The sequence below is a fragment of the Bubalus kerabau genome, chromosome 8 (genome assembly GCF_029407905.1).
Source record: "Bubalus kerabau isolate K-KA32 ecotype Philippines breed swamp buffalo chromosome 8, PCC_UOA_SB_1v2, whole genome shotgun sequence".
In the NCBI taxonomy this organism is placed as follows: Eukaryota; Metazoa; Chordata; class Mammalia; order Artiodactyla; family Bovidae; genus Bubalus; species Bubalus kerabau.
The window spans coordinates 56,051,905-56,077,398 of record NC_073631.1 but is presented as its reverse complement, the minus strand read 5'-3'; the positions used below and the strand labels follow the sequence as shown (position 1 = coordinate 56,077,398).

General features: G+C 36.8%; 1 long non-coding RNA gene across 1 annotated transcript; it reads left to right on the top strand.

The window, feature by feature from the left end:
- The first annotated feature begins 2,785 nt into the window (after window positions 1-2,785).
- On the top strand, window positions 2,786-14,067 carry LOC129659179 (uncharacterized). The gene is made up of 3 exons (XR_008717847.1): window positions 2,786-8,050; window positions 10,808-10,873; window positions 12,202-14,067. It is a non-coding gene; the product is annotated as an uncharacterized LOC129659179 (long non-coding RNA).
- Window positions 14,068-25,494: the final 11,427 nt, after the last annotated feature.

Genomic DNA, 25,494 nt, shown 5'->3' with positions numbered 1-25,494 from the left:
TATGTAGTGCTATCCTGTGTCATAATTTGCATTTCCTTATTCAGTAACAATGTGGAGTATCTTTTCGTTTGTCTTATTGTCCATGCATATATTATCTTTGGTATTTATTCACATCTTTTGTCCAATTTTTATTGGATTGTTTGTCTTTTTATTAAATCACAAAATTTGTATATATTTGGATACAGTACTTATCAGATACATGATTTACAAATAGTTTTTTGGTATGCGGCTTGTCTGTTCCTTTTATTAATGACCACTTTGAAGGAAAGGATTTAAACTTTGATGAAACCCACAGTGTATATATAGTTTTTCTTTTATGGAGCATGGGGTGGAATGTTCTACAAGTTGTTGATAGTGTTGTTTAATTCTTCTATATTCCTATTAGTCTTCAATTTAGTGATGCTGTCAATTACTGAGAAGCGAGTATTAAGATCACCAACTATAATCATCATTTGTCTCTTAAATTACATTTTTTATTTTATGCTTTTTATAAAACATATAAAGTATATATTTTTATAAGGTGTATATATATGTGTGTATGAATGTTATATCTTCTTGATATATTAACCTTTTTATCACTACTAAACACTTATCTTTGTCTCCTGTAACATTTCTTAAAGTCTATTTTTATCCAATATAAATATGGCCACCGCCATTATCATTATCATTTATATCATATGTATTTTTCCATATTTTCAATTTCAATCTATTTGTGTTTGAAAATAAACTGTTTTGTATATAGCCAACAGCTGGATCTTGCTTTTAATACAGTATGACAAACTTTGATATATGATTCTTTATGTAGTTTTTATTTTGAAAGAAATTTTTACCTAGTATAGGATTCCAGGTAGCCCTCTTTATTCCTTCAACACTTAAAAAAAAAGTCACTCTACTATTCTTTCGGCTTTCATTTTCTGACAAGAATCCTAATATATAATATAATCCTCTCTTTATATGCTCGGTCATTTTTACTCTATCAGCCTTCATTATTTCCTTTCTACAATATCCCTTATTTTTAGTAGCTTGGATAGGATGTGCCTTAATAGATGTGTGTGTGTGTGTGTGTGTGTGTGTGTGTTCATGTGTTTGTGTGTGTGATCATATTTATCCTGCTAGAGGTGCTCAAACTTTCTGAGAATGTGGTTTGATATCTTTCATTATTTGGGGTAATTCTAGCCACTGTCTATTCAAGGACTTTTTTTCTTCTTCTTCTTCTAATCTTTCTCTTCTTCTCCTTCTTCTTTCTCTCTCTATCTTGAACCTTTTTATTTGTTTCTGTTAAAGAGGAGTTTTGAGGTGAGGAGTGAAGTTTTGTTCCTTTCCTACAGAAATAGATTATCCTTTCTCATTGCCTATAATACTGAAGGGAACTTTCTCTAGTGTCTTGCCTGCTCCCAATCTTTCCCATCAGCACCTATCGGGGGTCAAAGAAGAGAGCCTGTGAGTTTGCACAAAACCTGCCTTGTGTCTGGGGTTCACATAAGTTCTATGTTGTCACTCTAGCCATACTCTATCTTCAGAAATTTGTCAACAATGTAACTGATTTCTTCTTAATGATTTGTATGACAGTCATTATATTTCTTCTAATATTTCAGCAAAGGTAAGATCATCTGTGCATCATCTCTCTTCTTAAAAGAGCATATTCATCCTCAGATTTCAGGCTACTCAGTTTCCCTGTCTTTCAGATCTCTAAGGAATTTTTAAAAAGTTATTCTTTGTAGCTTATCCAGCTTTTTCTCACTGTGAGGTAGATGTGACATTCCTTCCTGCTTATTATATCCTAAGAAGACACAGAACTCCTAACAGGGTTATAGTAGAACCTTCCCATTAATAGACTCTGCTCCATGGCCTAAGATAAATGCATACATACTCCATTATTTCTTTTTAATTTGGAAGAGATAGAGATTAGTTACACTAATTTTCAAAGTGTGAGATACAAGGCCAGGGTCTGTTGGCAGCTATGTTTCTTGGCGAATGCAGATATGTGAAAAACAGGTTCACATAAAGAGAGAAACCAAGATGTTGAGAGCATGGATGATAGTATAGAACTTGGATTAATTTGTGTTTCGTGCCAGCTGATCAGATTTTTCTTTTTTAGAATGCTTTAATAGTTCTTCACTGTACTAGACCAGATTTAATTATTATGCCTAGTATGCAAGAGACATTGTTATTTGGCCTCAGCTACACTTCTAAGTTCAACTCTCATCTGTTCTTTTTATGAAGAACATAAAAAGCATGAAGTTTATCAATCAAGCCATATTGGATTGTTCTTGCAACCTTCTAACTGAAAACCTTCCATCCTTACTTTCTGCATAAATTTTTTTCATAGCAGCCACAGAGAACCCTTTCAATCCTAAAATAAACTTGTCACTCTTCAGAGCAAAAGGCAAAGTTTGAACAATTACTTACAAGGCCCTACATGTTATTACCCCTTCTGATCCACCTTTCTCAACATTTACATTTTCACTCTTGTTCATTCCATTCCAATGAATCAAACGTCATCAAAGCCATTCCTAGTTCATAGACTTTGCACTTAATATTACCTTTTCCTGTGAACCCCACAACCAGCTGTGAATGTGCACACGTGCACACACATACACATATTCCATAACTGCATGGCTTGCTTCCTCCCTTCCTTCAGGTATCTTACTCTAATATCACCTTATCACTTATACTTACTCAATTCAAATGCCCTAATTCAAAACACCATCATTTTCTTTTCATGCAAGCAGCACACAGTAATCTGTTTCCCTTTCATGTTTTCTTTTTCTCCATAGCACTTCTCATATTTAATTAGTTTATGTGCTTATTCTGTATCTCTCCCACTAGACAATAAGCTCCACGAAGTTAGGGATTTTTTTTTCTTTTTTTTACTGTATTACTTATATCTCCAGAGAACTAAAAGAGTTCCTGGATATTTGGCAAATGAACGAATGATACTTCATATGATTTTTTTCCAACTTAACACATGTAATTCCCTTTTGATAAAATGCTTCCTCATCGTCTATTGGAGAAGTTGTAATTCATATTTCATGATTCAAATTAACCATTCAAATTCTCCTCCTTGCAATAAATTTCCTTCTTTAATACAGTTTATTATTCTGTTTTACTTAGCAACCATATCATGAATATAGCTTAATATAACTACCTACCATGACAGTTAATTATACAACTATCTTTCCAGAAATTGTGTGTTTTTCATCATTGTACTTCCAGTAACTCAGAAAAGGGATGTAGGAATTGTTTGTTGAATTTGGTAACTGAACTGAACTCATTATCTTTTCTCCCAAATCTTCTTTCACTGGAGCCAACATATTTTTCAGTCACACTGATAAGAAAAATTGAACTCTTCCCTGTAGTCCCATCCCAAATCCTACTTAGTAGCTGTCTTGTTGATAACTCTTTATGTCAAGTCTTCATCGATATGTCAGCTGTAGATGCACAGTTTTTCTAAGTTGTGTGTCTAAGATGGTAATTGAACTTTAGTCAAATCACATTTGACAGTGAAGGCTTTATTCAGAAAAGACACTGCAAATTATTGGAGTTTGTCAACACTTGACTGTTCCTATGTTTTCTGATTAACTCACATTTATGTCACCCATTTTTAAACTGAGCTTCAGAATATTTGAAAAATGTTTACTATATCTTCCCTGCTCCTAGCCATCCTTAAGTAAATGCCTATATCATGGCCATTAAACAATCTGAAAGGAAATAATCTTTACAGAAAATTAATATTTTACCATGTGATTTGGTTCAGGTCAAATATAATGGAATTATTATGTGCTTGTTAAAGACAAAGACTTTTGACCTTAACTTTCTCTTCTCCCTTCCTACTCTCTAGAAATAGAAATCTGGAGGATACAAGGAAGCAGAAATACAGGGCTGGCAGAGTGGCTCACCAGCTTGGGTCAGTGGAAGGCTCCTTGGAATAGAACTACCTGTATGCCTTGGACTCTTATAGACAAGAGAAAAAGAAAAAAAAAAAACACTTCAATCTTACTTGAAGCAATATATTAGGGTTTTGTTGTTACAGCAACATGGCATATACACTAAATTATTACATGAAGATATAGTGAAAGTCTTCACCGACTTACTACTGGTCTTAGGATAAAGGTTAAATCTTTCCCTGGAACACAAGACCCTGTGTGGTGTAGTTCCTGCCTGTTTCTCAAACCCTATCTTAAGACACTCTCCTTTTTGCCCACCCTGTTCTAGCCTTAAATTTAAACCTTCCATCAGTGCCCTGCATGCCCTAGGCTCTTTCCATATGTTTTTTTCCTTTTCTTAGTTCTCTCTTTCATCCAACAAATTTCCCCTTGTGCATCCATATATATCATTCAAATCTTAGCTCGTTTAATGTTCTCATGAAAATGCTCCCTGAACCCACAGTCCAAGTCATATTCTTTCATCATAAGTTTAATAGTATCCTGCTTCTGAATGCTGAATGGTCGTTCAAGCAATGATCCTCTGTTAGGCTGTAAGCTACATGACAGCCAAGTTATGCCTCCTTCAGTTCATCACAATAACCCCAGACCTAGGACAATACATGGCTTCTATCAGGAGTGTACTAAATAAGTCAAATGAATGAACAGGATCTTGTTAACGATGTCTTTCTACACATGATACTTTTCACTACTAATTCACTGCATACTATGGTCCTTATCCTCTCCCATACTCTCACTGCCCATACTCTGATCACTCCTCCATACTTCATAATACAAATAGTGAATGTTGACAATAGATACGAAATTGGACTTTGCCACATTATTGGTAGGTAAGTCAGGAGACTAGAAATGACTTTTATGAAATTAATATACAAAAAGGAAAATTTTAGAATAAACATTGGACAGTCACTGAAAAAAAAAAACCTGATCTAAGTTGCCAAATATCCCTTGCAAAATACTTTAATGGAAACTTATGAAAGATTACTCTCTCTCATGTATGTACAGATACACATTTTATCAGTCCCTTGATGCTACAATTTCACTAGTCATAAGATCTGACTAAATCATTCAGTAATTTACCCAAAAAAGGTTTCTAAAACCATTTCTCCTAGAAAACACATTTAAAATGTAAGAACCAGTTCTAATAGGCATTGAGTTTGCTGTCTTCTGGAAATCTAGGAAATATGGTATCTCATGTATCCAGTCTTTTTCATAACTTCATTACATATCATTCTTATATAGGGATAATGAGAGAAGGACAAGCAAAGTAACATATGCATACTAAGAATGTCTATCTGTAAGCTACTAACCTGAATTCTTTCACAATATATTTATATTGTCAAGGATCAAAAAATGTTAGTGTTTCTCTTTTAAAAATAATTTCAAAACATTAGTTTGAGTGAACTATTTTTGTTAACCAATAAACCAACTGTTCTAAAGGGCATGTAAGAAAGCAGAAGCATATGATTTGTAAGTAGAGTTTCCATTTATTACTTCCTCTGCTGTTAGCACTTTATGATACAAACATTTCTTTGGTTAAATGTAAAGTGTTTTATTTGCTTTTTTTCCACTGAGAATAAAAATAAAATTGGTTTACTACAAATAATTGACATTTGAAGACTAAATCAGGAGGAATTTTCTAAATCTTATTTGGATCTCAGAATACATACCTTCTGAGACTCCAACAGAATAATAAATGCTTTAGTTTGGGCTCAGAGAAATTTGCCTGTGGCCAGTATGAGAAGATAGAGATATGAATAGCTCTTTATAAAACTGTGAGAGACATGCAACTTCTTCCATACATTTGGTTGTATTTGTATGCCTAAAAAGTGTGTTTATTATGAAAGTCTCTGGAATTTGGCAAAAGTCTGTTCTTTTTTCTACCAGTAGGCATCAGTTGGCATCTGCCAACATTGTTCTCAAACTTTTTAGCTTTATTTTCTTGTATTCCAAGGGTTAGGAGTGTATGCTGCTGCTGCTGCTAAGTCACTTCAGTCGTGTCCGACTTCGTGCGACCCCATGGACGCTACCAGGCTCCTCCACCCATGGGATTTTCCAGGCAACAGTACTGGAGTGGGTTGCCATTGCTTTCTCCAAGGAGTGTATAGTATGTACTAACAACAATATTGGGTTAAAATTTACACAAAATTATCAGTTATTAACAGATAAATTAGTATTATTTCTTTCTAGGGTTCTTTAAAAATATGGCTAATTGAGTTAATTAAAACATTTATTTAATGTAAATTTTATCAAGAGAAATTATTAAACCTTATTAAAAAGGTATATGGTGCTATGCCCTATACCATGGATCCCTAAAGATCTCACTATGGTGTGGATCCTTTTGTTGAGTTTATCTCCTAACCTTTTGAGCATGTACTTATCACTCATGGGCCTCCAATGTACTCAAGATTTCTTGATAATCAGGTCTAATTAATAGAATGGACTTGATACAGTGAACTGGCATTTTTCTCTGTAGGAATATGAAGACCATTCAGAACCCATCAGACTATTTTACAACAGAGGATGAGAGCATTAATACAGCCCTGGGGAAGACCATAAATGGGTACTACTGTGAGATGAATTGTGTCCTCAAATCCATATTTTGAAGTCCTAACTCCTGTATTTGGAGATAGGTTTTCAGTCTCCTGATCACCTATTCTTGATTTCTCTCAGTTATATAAATTGAGCATTATTCTTGTTGGTTGTTCATAAACCTTGCCCCTAAGACCATCATTCTCCTTGCAGGTTATATTGTTCTAGTTAATACTCCAGCCTTTCTATACCTCACAACAATTGCTCCCAGCTTTTACCTTTCCTTCTGCTAATGAAATGCTAACATCTCCACTATTATCAGAAAGCCCAGTTCTGTAATATCAACTCTACCATCAGCCCTGCCTCCGGAGATCATTCATCAAAACTCTCTGTTTTAATTCTGCTACTCCTGTCACAAGCACATTCTTTTCTTTTTTTTTTTTTTTTTACTGAGGTAAAGCTGAATTACAATGTTGTGTTAATTACCATAATAAAGCAAAATGACTCAATTTTATATGTATAAATATTCTTTTTCTTATATATATTTCATAACTTTCCATTAAGGTTTATCATGGGATATTGATTATAGTTCTCTGACAAGCACATTCTTTATGGCTTTAGTTAATAGGTTGTTCTTTAAACTCACCTTTGGAACATAGCTGGCTGATGTTCTCCAGCCTTATACATGATGCTTATCCATAATAAAAATTAACTAAATAAAATTATTCCTGGTACTAATGAAAATGAGCATTTTGAATCATTCAAAGCAATACATTTCTTCTTTTAAAACAAAAATAGTACGAATGGTTTGCATGAACAAGTGACTCCAATGAGAAACTGTTGCTTTGAAAATGAAGATTTAAATGCTTTCTTTCAATTGTACAAGGACTCAAGGTGAGTTCAGACAAGCATGCTGACATGCTTAATCCATAACCTACCTTCTCATACAGACAGCAATTCCTTCCTTCCAGTCATTGAGGTCAAAAACCCAGGAGATGTACCTGATTTCATATTCCTTCCTCTTGCCAATTCTATGAGTAAAGACTAGCTTTAAAGTGTATTTTGACTACTATCACCCACATCTATACCACCATCATCTCTTGCCTAGAAAACCTAGGAGCCTCCAAATAGATCTTTCTGTTTGAATTAGAAAAGAAACTTTTCATTGAAAAAGACAAATAAGACTTGTATTCAAGACTATTTCCATATGGAAGCATATTGAATTCAACTTTAACTCTGCTGAAACAAAAAGCAGAAGAACTTGTAAGCACTAGAATGAGCTAGTGGAAAAGTCTTGCAGAAGCTCAGGGGGTGGCTGTCAAGTGATTAGATCATCTGTGTTTGCTAATTGGTGCTTATCCAAGTTAGGCTGCTGCCCTCCCACAGAGCCTGGGCGATAGGGACACCCTCTTCTTGATGAGTACATCTCAAAGAGAAGGCTCCCAGAGCCTTGAGAAAGACATTTCCGGGTTGTAAAACTGGCAAGAGGCCAGGAAAAGATTTACATCTCAAAAGGTCTGAGGAAGAGTTTACAGCTGCAAGTTTTCTAAAGTTAATGCTCTAAGAAAAGGAAGGTGAGGAGCCATAGTCAGGTAGAAATCTGTTGAAAGTTTAGTCAAGCTCTTTCTTGTCTTGGTCACTACTCTAGTATCTACAATCTTTTCTCAACACAGTAACCTGACTAATCCTTTAAAAATATAACTTCGATCATGTTACTCTTCTGCATAAACCATGCAATGGTTTTATTCCGTTTTCCTGGAATGTTTCTCCTCTAGATTGCCATTTGGGTGACTTCCTCATTTTTCTTATTTTAATACAACAATCATTCTCTTGCTCCCTACCACCCCCATTCCACATTCTTGCATCCCCAACTGCCTTAACCTTGCTCTATCTTCTCCTCTAACACTTAGCACCTTGTAAAATACAATATCATTTACATAGTATGTTTATTATTTACTGTTTGTCTCTGCCCACTGCAACATTAGCTGCATGAGGGTGGACGTCTTTGTTTTGTTCTCTTGATGTATCTTATGTACTGGGGAGAGTGTCTGGCACATGGTATGCATTGAATACATGTTTGTTGAATAAATAATCCCTGATCCTCAAGGGGAAAAAAAAAGCTAACATAATTCCTTCAGAAGACAGCATCACAACATTAATCTGTATCATTGAGGATTTGAACATATTCTCCTCCAGGGGATCTTCCCAACCCAGAGTTTGAACTGGGGTCTCCTGCATTGCAGGTGGATTCTTTACCAGCTGAGCTACCAGGGAAGCCCTCTACATGAGAAATTAAGCTCAAATAGTAGCAACTGTGGAGAAGGCAATGGCACCCCACTTCAGTACTCTTGCCTGGAAAATCCCATGGATGGAGGAGCCTGGAAGGCTGCAGTCCATGGTGTCGCTGAGGGTCGGACATGACTGAGCGACTTCACTTTCACTTTTCACTTTCATGCACTGGAGAAGGAAATGGCAACCCACTCCAGTGTTCTTGCCTGGAGAATCCCAGGGACGGTGGAGCCTGGTGGGCTGCAGTCTCTGGGGTCGTACAGAGTCGGACACGACTGACATGACTTAGCAGCAGCAGCAGCAGCAGTAGCAACTGAGAATGCAAGTTATATCATTCATTATACCAGAAGCTTATGTTAAGTGTTGTATGAATGAAAAAATCAGTTACAGTTATGAGGAGATACTTGTCCTAGAATTTACAAATAATAGACTGAAAGTAGTTAGCTCCAACCCAATAACCATACGGTTAAATATTTCACTAAATTCTGATTACCCTACTTTCCCCGATTGTGTTTAACCTGATAAAATGAAATATGAGTGTTTATTTTCCAACTTATATAAAACTACCTAATCCATAGAAAAATTATAGAATTAGAGAAGAATCTGCCTGATTGGCTGTATTGGCAAATTACTCTACTTTATACTTATCTAACTGAAAGCTAAGCTAATATTAATAGTTCCTGTCCAATCTAAGACAATTAAAATAAGAAACCAAAGAACTCTTATTTAAGGACCTAAATTTACCTTCTCTCTAATTTAGCCATTTCAAATTTAGCTCAAATCATAAATAATGTGTAAGGGCTGTATGCTTCCTGAAAATATCAGAATCCTCAGAAAGAGCTATAAATATATCTTAATTCTAAAGTAGAGCCTTTTGCTGTTTTGCGGCCAGTTTGTTAATTAGTTACATCTTTAAGTTTTAAGATAATTATGTATACTCAGGCACACTTAAGGGTTTCATGACTACCATCAAATTCATTTCACAAGTGTCCTAAGTCACATTTTTAACACGGGCCTCCAGAGATGAAAAAGCCAGTGCATTAATCCACTGTACCAGTCCTTTCCAAATTCATATTACAGTTTCTCATCTAAATGACCTTCTTTTCGAAATGATAAAAGGGCAAAGGTTCTTTCCAGGTGATTATAGGCATATAATATTATTTTTGCAGGGCAAAATGATTTTAATTACAAAGTCATAAAGTTATTACATATGATAGTGATAGTTAATAGAATATCTACATATAACGTGAACTTAAATATATCTGCATTATTCTAAAAATCTAGGTCAAATATTCATTTTCCTTTATTTTGTGTCTCACCCAAATTCAGTCATCAACCAATATTATAAACTAAAATCTTTAATAATAGCAGTCATAACATCTGACTGGCTCTAGAAACCCTGTGATTGAAATTTTGCTAAGAGCTGAAAATCATGTTGGAATATTGTACTTTCATGAAATTAAAAACTTACAATATTAAAATGATCAGGAGGCATTTAAGATCCCCAAAGACCAGTGTTTATGGCATGTACATTGAGGTTGGCAGAAATAAGAGTTGTCACAAGGGTACCTCAGCCTGTCTCATCTACTTTCTCTTGGAAATTACATTTCTATCTTCTTTTGGCACTTAAAAATGTTCAAAATGTTCAATGACTTAATTTAATGAGTGCAATATTAAAACGGAATATATTGAAAAAATGTAGAGGAACTCTGCTCGCCTTTTCCAATATGATTAATATTTTATTTTTAAGAAAAGCAAATTAAAGAAAAATCCCCAACCTAAGGTCAACAGTGCCTGTTTAAGGGAACTATCTCATTCTATTCTCTTCAATGTACTGTCTTTTTCAGAATATTAATGGGGGAGAGAGTGACAAGAATGACTTAGACGTACATGTCAGGAGAAAGGGTCAGCTCTTGGCAGTAGGATGTTAATTCACATCCATTAATGAAATTTATCCTCCTTACTGTCTCTCTTTCTCTCTTGTGCACTCTCTCTCTCCCTCTTTTAAATAAAAGTCTTTTCTTTTTTTTCTCTTGAGAAAGAGAGAGAGAGAAAGAACATCATGGACGTTTCACAGGAGCTGAGAAGGGCCACAGGGGCAGGCCAAGGTAAGAGACTGACAATCTTCAGGTGATTAAGGAGACTCAAAGGCTAGGTAGACCTACAAAATGAATAACTATGGACCCAGAACCATGCCATAAGGCTCAATGGCTTGTGATTTGCAAGTTGATAAGACAAGAAGATTAATAATGCTGCATGATAATGGCTGCTCCCTCTCAGCTGGGGAGATGGTAATGATCTGATATTGCTGTAGGAGCAGTTCAGCCTGCTCAGAGAGGAGGGTGCAGATTCACTCATCCCAATTGGCCCTGAGGATATAGAGATTTTGAAAAATGGGAATGCAGTTACAATTTTAATTAGATATAAAGTTTTTAATAATTTTGCTGAAATGAGGACTTCAAAGAACATATTTTGCAGCATTCAGGCCCATAACTCCTGAGTGACAGTTTTGGTTAATTTGCAAGTTTTCAGATCAAACTTTGCCCCCGGCTCCATGCTGAGGGTAAAGTAAAATGTCAATTTCTTTCCTCAGTGATCTCAAGCATCTTATTTAGGCAGGTGTGCTGAATTCTCTTATTCTGTAGACGTTAGCGGAACAAAACTACTCATTAAAATATATGCTTAGGAAAAAAAAATTAGCAGCATAAATAAAATCAGTAGTAATAAAGAGAATCAATCAGCAAGAAAAATGTACAGCAATATACAACATAAAATTTTAAAGAAGAATCAGGGTAATATTGTATATAAAAGGTGATTAAATGTTAGCATATGATTATGCTGTCATTGCATATTATTATCAAAGAATGTTTAATTTATACCCTGTTTAAAATTAGAGGTAGCTGTGCAAAAAGATATTTTTTCTCCTCCGGACCATATTTTTCTTTTTCCTACTGAATCCACATGTAGATTTGTGATTCAGACTTGTGGTCCTGAATTAATTACATTAGATGTCTGAAGTACATTAGTTCTTTGGCAGTCTACAAGGTAGTAATAATAGGGAATGATGTTGTCAGTCAATTTAAAGGCATCATTCAGCTTCTGCCATCTCCATTTTACTTCCCACTTCTTCCCATAGTTTGGGGGAACAACCTGCCAAAAGACTCCTTTAACAAGCACCTCTTCGAAAAGCTCTTTAAAACAAAAGATGGAAAAATTTTTTTAAAAAAGCAAACAAGGCAAATTGATAGAAATAAATTGCATGTCATTTTATATTAAATTGATTACTGAGTTCTCTGAGGCCTCAACTTATGATCTACTTGCACTTTACAAAAATCTGTGTGTTTGTGTTGCTGCGTTAGAACATTTCTTACTACTTTTTTTTTCCCCCATTGAAACCTGATACCCATGAACTGTGTCTCCTGTATCTACCAACAAGCAATGAGGTTTGCAGCCCTGAAATGTTGCAAGTTGACTAGCCAAGCCTGCCAGAGCATTTACAAGCTGAAGTATGATGAGCTTCTATCCTGTGAGCTGATGCTTTCAAAAGCAAGCTGAAATTAATACAGGAACTTTGCTTCCCATGTGATTTAATCCAAGTCTGGGCTCACAGTGGAAAAATGTGGAAACAGTGCTCAAGTGAAAAGGATCGACAAGAAAACAATACCAAAAAAAAAAAGAAAAAAAAAAATAAGCAAGAATCACTGTTGTCTTCCACGTTAAATCAATACAGTACATTGTTATTCTGTCCTTTTATCGAAATTCTACTCTCTCAGAAAAAGCATCTCAGCACAGCAGTACAGTGCTGCCAGTTCCTTCACAATGGATTTTTTCCGGTGTTAAATATGATACCATTTGAAGCAACTCAGCACCCTCTCAAACTTGTCCCTAGGGATTCCAACTTCAAAGAGATTGTCCACACTAGCAAGCAACAGCAGAATCTGCAAACTCCCGTTTGGTAAATTGGCTAAATCCTGCCTCTGCAGGATCTACTCAAGGACTGTGATCTGCAGATAGCTCTCGTCAGCTTTAACGAAGCAGATGAGGGCTGATGAACACCAATCAAACAGCTATCGTTATTTTTTGAAAACAGTAAATGCAGGAACAAGTAACACATGAGTATTCATTTGCTTCAAATGTACGACTTATTATTAAAGGTAAGATAAGGATGTTTTTATTTGAATTCTTAACAGCTTAAAAATACAGACAGTTCTAACAAGATTACCAGAGCAAAACATTTAAAGGATAGAAAGTTCAGGAGTAACTGTAACAAAATGCAAACTAAACTGGAAGTAGGAAATAGAGCAAACACTGTCTACTCGGGATTTGATGCAGGATATCCAAAAATATTTTAGAGGGAAACTACCCCTCTAAAATATTGGAAAAACTAATAGTAGTGATACACACTAAATTGCTCAAAGGGCATTTTAACTTAGTTGTGTTGCTCTCAATAGACAAAATTTACAGACTTTGACTACAAAGTATTTGTGTCTAACTCCATTCACAGATGTCTTGGAAGGTATAGGAAGGAAGGAGTAAAAAAAAAAAAAAAAGTTTAAATATTTATTTGGCAAAGCAGCAAAGAGTTAATTCATTTTGCTCTGAATTCCTTCATTTCTGGCCAAATCTGTGTCAGAACTGGGAAAAGTGCTAGAGTGCAGGCTTCTGGGGATAATCTTGCATAATGAGGAATCAATGGGTTACAAGAAACATGGCTTTTCTAACTTCTGTTTTATTGTTTTGTTTTTTTATTAAAATGAAGTGAGATTTTTATTGTAGTTGCTGTCATATAACTTGTATTTCCATTCAGTTGTATTCAAAGGTATCTATTTTTAAGTTTGAAAAGTTTATGGACTTAAACTGAGGACAACCAAATAAAATACAAGGTTACAATTTCATAGTATGTGGAGTTCTGGTGAATTTGAGTTGTTTTGCATTAAGATTCAGGTCTACTTGTATTAGACTAACAGTTAACCATGCTTGGACTCTTGCCCGTTTGTCAAAAGGTAGAATTCAAATAAGGAAGTAAGTGTTCATAAACTGTGTTCAAATGGGACCAAGTGTGCACCCAGAATATGATTTAAAAAGGTCCTTTTGTGATGATACATAGACACAGAAAAAATTAATACTCCATGCCCATGTATTTTATTGGGTGAAATTCTGTAAGGTGAGTTTCATAAAACAAATTCCCAGCCTGTTTGTTCAGCTGGTTTGTCCATCACACTTAACATTTCTCATTACACCAGCACTTATTCCTTTACTTTTGGTTCAAATACTAAGACAATACACTATATTTTCCATCCATCTAGGCATTCCTAAAGCTTCATAAGAAAAATATGGGTTAAGATTAATTTTTCTGATCAGTTATTCCTATTTCGTTGTTAGTACACCCTTTAAAAATTGTGTTCATTCTAAGTTATCTAGACACAATTATGTAGCTTGGTCCATATAAGCCTAGCACCTTAAGACAACTTACAAGTTATATATAGAAAAAAAAAATCGTAAGAAAAAAAGGACTGGAATATTTAGTATCCATTCTTTGAAGCTCAACTTAGGTATACTTTGTCATTGACTCAATCTCCTCAAAAGAAGCAACTTTTTTTTCCCCAATGAAGTTCAATAATTTCTGTTAAAATTTTAACGTGTGACCCTTTAATGACGGGTACTGTGAAGATGGGGACTCTGTCTGATTTACCTTCATATTCCCCCATAATCCCTCACATAGCTATGGACTTGTTCAACAAACAGTTATCTATTAAATATTCTTAGTGAGTAAATAAAGGCAAAATTGTTTTAATAAAATATCTGTTCAGCAATACATATTCTTTCCATGTAACTGGGTATGAATTAACTACAAATAATGTCATAACACACAAAAAAGAAACTGGTTGATAAACAGATAAATTATCAATTTAAAAGTTGTGCTAAATATGAGGAAGAAAAATAAAGCTGAGAATGGGTAAGAGAATAATGTGTTTCCCTGTATAATTAAAAGTAGCTTTAGTCTTTGTTTCTGGCACAGAGCTCATAAAACCCTTGGAATTTCCTAAGTGATAGGAGTATCTTTTATTATATACCATGAGCAACTTTCAGACACACTTGAGCTCATATCAATAAGAAAACTGAGGATGGGACCCTTAGGTAGCCTCAGGTTGCGTTGGTCACTGGGAAGACCAAGTGACTGGAAACCACCCACTCCCTAGCTTCAGAAAGGGGAAGGGGAACTGGAGACTGGGCTCTATAAAAATTCTTGAATAAAGAGGTTCAGAAAGCTTCCAGGCTGGGGAACAAATCCACATACCAGGAGGATAACACATCCCAACTCCATGGGAAAAGAAGCTCCTGTGCTTGGGATTCTTCTGGACCTTGTTCTATTTACATCTTCAACTAGCTATTCATTTGCAGCTTTATAACAAAGTACTAAACATAAGTGTCTTCCTGAGCTCTGTGAACTCTTCTAGCAGTTATGAATCGAAGAAGGAGAGTCATCAGTTCAGTTCAGTTGTTCAGTCGTGTCCAACTCTTTACGACCCCATGGACTGCAGCATGCCAGGCTTCCCTGTCCTTCACCAATTCCCAGAGCTTGCTCAAACTCATGTCCATCGAGTCAGTGATGCCACCTAACCATGTCCTTGGTTATTCCCTTCTCCTTCTGTCTTCAATCTTTCCCAGCAACAGGGTCTTTTCCAATGAGTTAGTTCTTTGCATCACGTGGCCAAAGTATTGGAGCTTCAGCTTCAGCATCAGTCCTTCCAATGAATATTCAGGACTGATTTCCTTTAGGATTGACTTGTTTGATCTCCTTGCAGTCCTCTCAAGAGTCTTCTCCAACACCACAGTTCAAAAGCATCAATTCTTTGGCGCTCAGCTTTCTTTATAGTCCAACTCTCACAACCTAACATGACCACTGGAAAAACCATAGCTTTGACTAGATGGACCTTTGTCAGCAAAGTAATGGCTCTGCTTTTTAATATGTTCTCTAGGTTGGTCATAGCTTTTCTTTCAAGGAGCAAACATCTTTTAATTTCATGGCTGCAGTCACCATCTGCAGTGATGTTGGAGCTTAAAAAAAAATAAACTCTCTCACTGTTTCCATTGTTGATGGAACCTGATACCATATTAGTTTTCTGAATGTTGAGTTTTAAGTAAACTTTTTCACTCTTCTCTTTCACTTTCAAAAGGCTCTAGTTCTTCTTCACTTTCTGCCATAAGGGTGGTATCATCTGCATATCTGGAGTTATTGATATTTCTCCCAGCAATCTTGATTCTAGCCTGTACTTCATCCAGCACAGCATTTCGCAAGATGTACTCTGCACATAAGAAAAATAAACAGGGTGACAGTATACAGCATCAATGTACTACTTTCCCAATTTGGAACCAGTCTGTTGTACCATGTCCAGTTCTAACTGTTGTATCTTGATCTGCATACAGATTTCTCAGGAGGCAGTTCTAGTATTCCCATCTCTTTAAGAATTTTCCACAGTTTGTTGTGATCCACACAGTCAAAGGCTTTGGTATAGTCAATAAAGCAGAAATAGATATTTTTCTGGAACTCTCTTGCTATTTTGATGATCCAACAGATGTTGGCAATTTGATCTCTGGTTCCTCTGCCTTGTCTAAATCCAGCTTGAACATCTGGAAGTTCATGGTTCATGTACTGCTGAAGCCTGGCTTGGAGAATTTTGAGCATTGCTTTGCTAGCATGTGAGATGAGTGCAATTGTGCATTAGTTTGAACAATTTTGGGCATTGCCTTTCTTTGGAATGGAATGAAAACTGACCTTTTCTAGTCCTGTGGCCACTGCAGAGTTTTCCAAATTTGCTGGCATATTGAGTGCAGCACTTTCACAGCATCATCTTCCAAGATTTGAAATAGCTCAACTGGAATTCTATCACCTCCACTAGCTTTGTGTCATGAGAATCCCCAATTTATAGCTGATCAGTCAGACTTGCAGGTGGCCTGGGACTGCAACCAGGATCTGGAGTGAAAGGCAGTCTTGTGGAATCAAGCTTTCTACCTGTGGGTTCTGTGCTGACTCTGGATAGTTTGTGTCATAATTAAAAGGAATTGTTGGACTCATACCAGCTGGTTTCAGAGAACTGGAGAATTGCTTATTGGTGTGAGAAAAGACACACCAGTTTTTGTCAGAGAAAAAAGCACCTCAAATAGGATAGTCAGAACCTCTCTTCAAGGAGGTAACATTTGAGAAGAAAAGTGTGGAGAACATTTTAGGGATCTTTGATTTTGTGTTTTGTAAATGAAGTCCAATGGAACAGTGGGGCTGCAAATCACATGTGATTATGACCTCTGCTGACACCTTTCTTCCCTAGGATGGGATCTTAGCAGATACCCCAAGTCCTGCTCAGTCTTGCCTTCTTTGTCCATGACCTCTGAGACCTTCTACTCCAGGATGTATGTTCATCCCATACTTCCCCAGGCCATCCCGCTTCTGGATACCTAGCATCACCCTGTGTGGAGGCTTCAGTGCCCTTTGAAAAGGTAGTGACCCACAAGAATAAGAGATGCCTGGCTTGACCATCCTGTCCTGACTCGTGCACTGCCTCTAGTTCCTGTTGCTGTCATCTCTCCTGGCCCTGTGATAGTCTGTACTCATGGACGATTATTCCTCATGTTTGAGGAACTATGACATTAACAACAAATGAAAAAACACTATGACAAGTTGAGAGAGGGCATAGGAAAAAAGGAAAAAGTTTTCTGTTTTAATATTTTAATGGCACTTTTTCCTACTTTTTGCACAAGACGCTTTGTATTTTCATTTTGCACTGGGCCCTGCAAATTATGTAGCCAGTTCTAGAGATGAAAAATATTTCTGTTTTGGAAATGTCAAGTTTGAGGTTCCAATTAGGCACCTACTTAAAGATGTTGAGCAGGCAGCTGGATACACAAGTCTGGAGATCAGGAGAAAGTCAAAGATGGATTCAAGAATGAGGAAGTAATCAGTGTATAGCTAGTATTTTAAATCTTTCACAAGCTCTGCTTATCCATCTGTCCATTGAAGAGAAGCTAAATTCCACAAGGCATTAGTACCTGTGAGACAGAGCTCTATTTGGGGGCATTGATCTGTCATACCATGAAGTATGAAAACTGATCTTTTAAGTGAAACTCATTTCCATTCCAGAACATACTGGAGTTAACAAATTTCTCAACAGAGACTTTGCTACCAGAACCTGTCCACTGTGAATTTACTGCTACAAAAAGATCATTAACATAAGCAAATCAGGATCCCTCTGGATACACTCACCCTAACTGGGCTCTTGTGGGCTCTCCTAGAAGATTTGGCTGATCTTTCAAGCCTATATAGGCCTGAGGAAGACTGAGAGCCAGGAGCAGGGAATCACTCTGACTTAAGATCACTATTTGGAGAAGGCAATGGCACCCCACTCCAGTACCCTTGCCTGAAAAATCCCATGGACAGAGGAGCCTGGTGGGCTGCAGTCCATGGGGTCACTAAGAGTCGGATATGATGGAGTGACTTCACTTTCACTTTTCACTTTCAAGCATTGGAGAAGGAAATGGCAACCCACTCCAGTGTTCTTGCCTGGAGAATCCCAGGGACGGGGGAGCCTGGTGGGCTGCCGTCTATGGTGTTGCACAGAGTCAGACACAACTGTAGTGACTTAGCAGCAGCAGCAGTAAGATCACTATTGGCCTTAACCAACTCTGGTAGAAAAAACTTGAGCCAGAGATCTTGGTAGTAAGTGCCAAGCACTAGTCTCGTCTACTCTGTGCTCTTCAATGTAAGGAAGGGTTCCTTCTTGTTACTATAAATTTCTAGCCACAAAGGATGGGGCTGAAAAATTAAGCACTTCATCTACTATCCCCCAAACTCACACTGTCAAATCTACTCTCCTGATAAAGCTTTGAGTTTCTATGACCTTTTGCGGTTTATGGTCTGGATTAAAAAAAAAAAAAAAAAACTCTGCCAGATTACATGTGTTCTATGTGCTATGTTCAGTCACCTCCGACTCTCTGTGACCCCATAAACTATAGCCTGCCAGGCTCCTCCTTCCATGGAATTTTCCACTTGTTACCTATTAACTATTTCTCTCATAGCTAGAAAGTGTTTTTTGAACTTTGAAACTAAGAATTTGTCATTTTTATCTTTTTTCTTCCTTTTCCCTAGTAAATCCCCCTGGGAAGCTCAAATGGAGATAGTAATTGAAGAAGAAAAAATTAACTGGCTACTATCTCAAATTCATATTCAAGCGCCCGTCTTAAGAACAGCACAGCCATAATCTGCATGTTTGTGTCTCTCCCAAATCATATGGTGAAATCTAATCCCCAATGTGGGCTTCCCTGGTGGCTCAGATAGTAAAGTGTCTGCCTGCAATGTAATGGTATTTGAAGGTGGGGCCTTTGGAAAGTGATGAGGACATGAAGACAGTTATGACTGGGATTAGTACCCTTTAAAAGAGACCCCAGAGAACAACTTTGCACCTTCCATCATGTGAAGACATAATGAGAAGACAGCCAAGTATAAACCAGAAATGAGCTCTCACCAGACATAGAATCTGTCTCTCAGTTGTTAGGACTGTGATAAATAAATATCTGCTGTATAATTTTTGTTACAGCGGCCCAGATGGACTAAGACAAGGGTCATTCTGTTATTGGAATACACTTTACAAAAGTATAGCTTTATGAAGAATTCACTTTATTCATTTCAAACAGTAGTATGTCAGTTCATTTCTGGTTCTATTTCCCAGGGCTATTAGGTCATAAAGAAAAAGGTTATTACCACTTGGACTTCAGGGCACATCTTCAAAACCCATATACCCAGAGAACCAGGCGTCTCCAAACAGGTCTAAATTACCCAGAGGAATGGGACCAAACCTGTCAACATTTTAAAGATCTTGGTGAGAAAAGAATGACTAGCTCTGCTCAGCACTTTCAAATTCTTAAGTCTATAAGGTTCCATCTGACTGAATAACAGTGAGCACACAGGACAGAGAGAACCTCCCTAGAGGTTCTCTGTGCAAGACTCTGCTCTGAGTGTTCTTTTGCACACTGACCTACTTCGATGAGGCTCCCATAATGCCCAGTTTCACTGTTGACCTCACAGTGCTGACCTAGTCCAAGATTTCTCTTCCCAATCAGTCCTGACTATTCTTAAGCACCTTTATCTTGCTAACAATGTAAAATCCCTTATTACCTGTCCCAGGCCTGTCACTCCCCAATGGTTATGGAACTAAAGACTACATGTAAGTTCTCTGCTCATGTCATGCTGTGCCAGCACTCCATGGTTATGTGTACTCTGCCCCTATGTCTAGCATAAACTTCTCAACTTTCTATACTAGGCTGACGCATATATATCCTTTATGGCTGAATACAAGTAACTTTTCCCTCCTTAAGTCCATTGTTGTATATTGTATTAAAGTTCACAAATATCCCAGTTTTCCTACCTGTGCTGCTCTTCCTTGAGGAGACTTTATAAAATTCCAGCCACAGAACTGAGTTGAGATCAGAAATCCAGATTTAATTGAACTGTGACATTTTAGGGCGCAGACTCCCTTACTTCTGATACCAAAACCAAATTCCCTGAATTTCCAAAACCACTGTGAGATCTGATAATTCCCTACAAGTTTGACAGAATTCACTGAATATTACTGTACTCACATTAGGAGTTATTACAGAGAAAGGATAGAGATGGAAATAAATTGAAAGAAGAAAGTCATAGAGCAAAGGCTGAGAGGGTTCCAATGCAAGGCTTCCATTGCCCTTGTATCCATGATCCTTGCAGTATCAGTGTGTGCCAACACACAAGAGTTTTTATTAGAACTTCATTACACAGGCATGAGAGATTGAATGGCCAAATGGTTGAATTCAGTCCCCAGGACAACTAATAACTGCATGGCCCAATGTTCACACAAATCACATGGTTGATATTTCTGACATGGCCATCCCCCAGCTAAAATGGTCAGAAATAGCCAGGGCTCATCCTAAACAAAGACTTTCCTGTCAGAAGCTGAAGGGAAGGCCAAAACTCTCTTTGAGCAAGGCCAAACTCTTCACCAAATTCTATGTGACTAGCTCTGGCCAATGACATACATGCTGAAAAGAGGCGTGTCATTTGAAAAGTCACTGTGGGGTTTTCCTTGTCTTTTTTCTCTCTACCCAATGTTACAGATCCCTGGAGGAGGGCATGGCAACCAACTCTGGTATTCTTATCTGGAGAAAACCCAGGGTCAGAGGAGCCTGGCAGGCTACAGTCCATGGGGTTGCAAAGAGTTGACATGACTGAGAGACTAAGCACAGCACAATGTTTCAGACAGGGACTGTTTCATCAGTCTCGGTCTCTATGACAAACAAAACCTCCTTATTCACCTATTATGAACATACTGCACAACGGAGAAATAAACCTCTGTTTTTGCAAGCCTGCTAAGTTCGTGGCTCTTGGCTACCACAGCCTATAACTCTGCTTATCATAACTGATATACCTACCAACAACCACCGGATTAGATTAGGTTTGTGTGTGTGTGTGTGTGTGGTTTCATAGGATTAATACAGACCTTATGAGTTGATCACAATCAAAATATACCGTCACAAGTTGCTAAATCAGCCAGAAAACATGTACTATTCTACCTATATAGTAGTTTATAAAGTGTTTTTATAAGTTGATAACATTTAAAATGCATGTTCAAATAAAAAAATCCAAATTTCTAGCTTTTAATAAAAATAAACTCAGAAGTTTTATTAGGTGCCCAAATATCTGCAAAGCAACAGGTGATTAGGCTAAATCAGCTCAGCCCACTCTGACTACATATGTGGTGTCCAGAAGAACAAAGCCTCTGTCAAGCCTGGTTAACTCCTTATATCACCTGACTGGTCCCCATAGGCACTCAGGGTTGCAATCTCTTTAAATCTATTCAACAAATTACTGAAGAAGGGTAAATATAAAAAACAGGGGAGTGGGGAATTTAATTTATATTAATAATATTATCCTGTTGAAAACAATTCATTACATACAAAGAATATAACAAAATTTAACTGATTTGGAATTGGTAGGGAACATCAATTGCACTAAATCACTAAGAATAGAGGGAACATTCATTTATCTAATAACAAAATCTCATTCAAAATGTGTTTAAGTCTGCATTTTCCCTAGTTTTATATTTGCAAAATGATTTCTACTTTTCAGTAACTCATATCTTCTGTTTGATTTTCTTTTATTTTTCTGAGATTGCCTAAAACTTTTGGGGATAAAGATTCAGTTAATTAATTAAATAACAAAGTAGTTCATTTAAGTAATCAGTCTTTGTTGGTGAATACCACTCGACTATTCCTCTTTGGGCTTCAATATTCCACTGTGCGATGGTGACTGTTAGGTGAGTGCTAGCTGCCTAATGTCTGGTTTGGTAGCCTGGGCATTGTCTGCCAGGCAACAAGCATGCATTTATCACCATAGAGATAAGCAGAGGCTGATGAACAGGGTCTTCATATTTCTACTCACAGGTCCTGTCTGCTTGGTGGCAGAAGGATCAAGTTATATTTTGATATCCATACAATAAATGAGATATAAAAAATCTGAATTAAATGGTGAACACATCAATTTGCTCCACTAATATTTGAGACTGGAACCCTGAACAGTGTTTTCTGCTGGACTATCCCCCAAATCTCACTCATCACAGCATTCATGTGACCACAGAGACTTTACCTGTGAATATGTGGTTAGATGAGCTTCTCAGTAGTCGTGCCTGCTTATCATTTACCTTTAAACGCCATGTCCCCCTATACATGTATCCTTATTTTTATATATTTTAAAACATAATGTGAATCAGCAAAGTTTCCATCTTCTTTTCTCATGATTAACCATCATGTGCACACAGTTCCTACTTTGTTAAGAATCTTAAATTAGACTCAATTTAGAGTTGAACTAAAGACTGATTCATTTTCTTTCTCTAACAAGGACTTTGTAAATTTAAAAACTTCCAGAATTATACATTATTCTTTACTACATTGTACTACTGTATAAATAAAAAGCATATCAATCATATGCTTTCTTTAAGTATGTATTCCTTAGGACAGCCTCCTTTTTCTGAATTAAATAGTGCTTTTCCTTTTTATGAGACTTATTTTATAAAATAGAGATGCCATTTCATTTAAATTATTCCTAATTTGGATATCTAAAATGTGTCCAGTTTTTCCAGTAGAATGCTTCATGAGACAAAGGGGAAAGTTAAGAATGCATATACATGGATCCAGATACACTTCTGTGGCTTGATTACACATTTTTACGCAACAGCTGGAAAATAGAATTTTGATTGACCCTGGTTACTGTGATTGTGTGTCTACTGCCAATGAAAATGTAGCTGAAATACACAAATATTTTTAAATATGCTGCATGGGTGTTTCCTCGCTGCCAAAAAAGAAAATAAGCAGCACAATTATGTAAACTCTTGTGTTATTCCCAGTGCACAAACATTTTACAGATGCTTCCCTATGAAAACATTCTAAAACATACACTTGTCTGTCTTTGCTTACCTAGAGTTGTTTGGCAATAACTATTTCTTTTGGGATGTAGCTTATTATTGAGTTTTGTGGTTGAGCAGATGAAGGATGAGAAGCACAGAATTTATGATCTGGAAATACCCTAGCTTACTGATATTACATGTCTATCACAAATGAGCATCCCAAATTCAAAAGAAATAAATACACAAAAAGGAGGGCGTGGGAGGTCTCTGTAGTTTTGAAATCAGTGTGACTACTTGAGCTACATCCACTTGGATCAGAATTCACAGGTGTCTGTAAGACTGTCTCATGACCCCCACCCTTCTCCATTTCAGCAAGAACTCATACTGTGTGATACAGTTTGGCAACTGAGAATGAAGTCATGGTAAGGAGAGGAAAACATTCCATGCAAGGAGAAATTCAGTTTTGTACTCTCCAACCTGCACCAACTTCCAGGGAGTTCTTGCCTCTCCTTTTTCTACATAGTGACAATCAAGAATGAAAATCAGGCTATATCAGCAAATTGAGAAGCGGAAACAAGAACAACATAGATGAATTTTTAAAACTTACTACAAAACAAAAAACATCCATCATCATGTGTAAAGAAATTGAAAGCTTTTAATCTTCACTGAATAATGGATATTTACCCAAAAAATATGCTTATAAGCCTTTAAGGTTGTGGCTAAAATGCCACTCTCACTGAAGTAGTCTTGGAAAAAGACACAATTCATCAGTTTACATGTCATGTAACCTTGCATACTGCAGTTAATCTGTCTAAAACTCCATGTTTTTATGATGATAAAAATATTAATAGCTAACATTTATTGAAAGTTTACCATGTACCAGACACTGCTTTATAATCAGGCTATCTCATTTAATTCTCACAAAAATCCTGTGAAGTAAATTCCATATTGCTATCCCTATTATACAGGTAATAAAACTAAGGCACAAAAAATAAGAAAAAAATAAGAATTCATTTTTATTTCAATGTTTAGCAAAAACTTATGCTATATGCTCAACTTTCTTCTAGGTACTTTACAAATATTAATTAATAACTGTCTCTCAATTTAATAGAAACTGCTATTTTAATCTCATTTTACAGATTAGGAAACTGAGATAAGACAGATTAAGTACCTTGCCCAAAGTCACAGTTAATAACTGGTGGAAGGAAAGTATGAATCATTCAGTGTGATTCCAGTGATTTTTGCACTTCAAAACCACTGGGTATTATTACCACCCCTTAGGGTGTCATGAAGATTGAATGACATCATGTTGGTACATGAAAAGCATTTGTGTTTTTGTGTGCTCAGTCATGTTCGACTCTGCGACCCAAGGACTGCAGCCTGCCAGGCTTCTCTGCCCACAGAATTTTTCAGGCATGAATACTGGAAAGCATTGACATTTCCTTCTGCAGGGGATTTTCCCAACCCAGGGACTGAACCCACACCTGTGCATCTCCTGCATTAACAGGCAGATTCTTTACCACTAGTGCCACCTGGGGAAAGTTTATTCTGAAGATTATGGAAGCTCTCAGAATATTATCAGAAATAATAATGGTGCTGAGGAGACAGAAACTAAGCATGTTTTTATACCCTGTTTTCCACTGGGCAGTTTTTAAAATTAGCAAGTAGGCTGGTGAACTGGAACAGAGTGAACACGGAGAGGGGTAGAAAATGAGGGTCAAGCATTTATCCAATCACATACAGCCTTGCAGATCCTTATAAAGACGAACATTTGTTCTGAGTGAGATGAAAGGCCATTAGTGAGTTTTGAGCAAAGTCATAAACTGATTTGACTTACGTGTCTTAATAGGATCAGTTTGGCTGCTGTATTGAAAAAAGAACTGCAGGGGAGTAAGGGCGGATGCATAAGGTACTATTATTTCTTGAGGTTAAGAGAGGTGATGTAAATTGTGCAGTGTCTGTCAAAGAGTCAGTAGGCATCAAACAGGGTTTCCAATTCAGGCCTGCATGAGTTAACCATTCACGACACTGAATGGGAGAATGAAGAAGACCCTGGGTAGGCTTTTAGGTCTTCCTATCCAGGAAGCAACAATTAGAACTGGACATGGAACAACATACTGGTTCCAAATAGGAAAAGGAGTACGTCAAGGCTGTATATTGTCACCCTGTTTATTTAACTTATATGCAGAGTACATCATGAGAAACGCTGGACTGGAAGAAACACAAGCTGGAATCAAGACTTCTGGGAGAAATATCAATAACCTCAGATATGCAGATGACACCACCCTTATGGCAGAAAGTGA